Consider the following 1,735-nt stretch of genomic DNA (forward strand, 5'->3'; position numbering starts at 1 on the left):
GTCCAAGAAGAAATCAAATAGGAAATCAAAAACATTTCTTGAAACTAATGAAAACAATGATACATCATAAAAAACCTGCAGGATACTGCAAAAGCAGTACTTAGGGGATAATTTATTGCATTAAATGCATACTTCAGAAGAATGGAAAGATGGCAAGTAAACAAACACTTCACCTTAATGACTTAGAAAAACAAGAACAATTCAAACCCCAAGTTAGCAGACAGAAAGAAATAATTAAGATCAGAGCAAAAGTAAATGAAAGAGAAACCCAAAAAACAATACAACAGAACAATGAAACACAAAGTTGGCATTTTGAAAAGATAAATAAAATTGACATACCATTAGGAAGGCAAACTAAATAAGAAGAGAGAAGACAAAAATAGAAATTAGAAATGAAAAGGTGATATTACATCTGATACATGAGAAATACAAGGAATTGTTACAGACTACAGTAAACAACTATTGGCCAACAAATTTGAAAATCTGGAGGAAATGAATAACTTTTTGGACACACACACACACACACCAAGAATGAACCAAAAAGACACAGAAAACCCTAACAGAACAATAACAGTCAAAGAGAGTTATCTCTTATCAGCAGTCTCCCCCCTCAAAAAAAAAGCCAAGCACCAGATGGCTTCACGACAGAATTCTACCAGACCGTTAAAGAAGCATTAATACCAATTCTCTACAAGCTATTCTAAAAAACTAAAACAGAGGCAATCCTCTCAAACTCATTCTATGAAGCAAACATCACCCTGATACCAAAACCAGACAAAGATACAACAAAAAAAGAAAACTACAGGCCAATATCATTGATGAATATAGATGCAAAAATCTTCAATAAAATACTAGCTAATAGAATACAGCAACACATACATAAAATTATGCACCACGATCAAGTTGGATTCATCCCAGGGATGCAAGTTGGTTCAACATACACAAATCAATAAATGTGATGCACCACAGCAACAAAATCAAAGAAAAAAAATCATATTATCATCTCTACAGACACAGAAAAAGCATTTGACAAAACTCAACATTCATTGATAATAAAGACTCTGTAAATTGCATATAGAATGAAGGTATCTCAACAATCAAAGCCATATATGACAAACCCACTGCCAATATCATCATGAATGGGGAAAAGCTGAAAGCTTTTCCTTTAAGAACAGGAACTAGACAAGGATGCCCACTCTCACCACTCCTATTCAACATAGTGTTAGAAGTACTAGCCAGAGCAATCAGGTAAGAGAAGGAAATAAAGGGCATTCATATTGGAAAAGATGAAGACAAACTGTCCCTGTTTGTAGATGATATGATCCTATATATTGAACAGCCTAAAGACTCTACAAAAAAATGCTGAGTTGATAAATGATTTCAGCAAAGTTGCAGAATACAAAATCAATGCACAAAAATCAGTAGCATTTCTAAACTCCAGCACTGAACTAGAAGAAAAAGTAATTGAGAAAGCTAGCCCATTTACAATAGCCACTAAAAAAATAAAATACTTAGGAATAAAGCTAACTAAGGATGTGAAAAATCTCCATAATGAGAACTACAAACCCCCGTTGAGAGAAATTAAAGAGGACACAAGAAGATGGAAAGATATCCCTTGCTCTTGGATTGGAAGAACCAACATTGTGAAAATGTTCATACAACCCAAAGTGATATAAAAATTCAATGCAATCCCCATCAAAATTCCAATGACATTTTTCTCATCAATGGAAAAAAC

Source organism: Cynocephalus volans, chromosome 4, assembly GCF_027409185.1.
Source record: "Cynocephalus volans isolate mCynVol1 chromosome 4, mCynVol1.pri, whole genome shotgun sequence".
NCBI classification, from domain to species: Eukaryota; Metazoa; Chordata; class Mammalia; order Dermoptera; family Cynocephalidae; genus Cynocephalus; species Cynocephalus volans.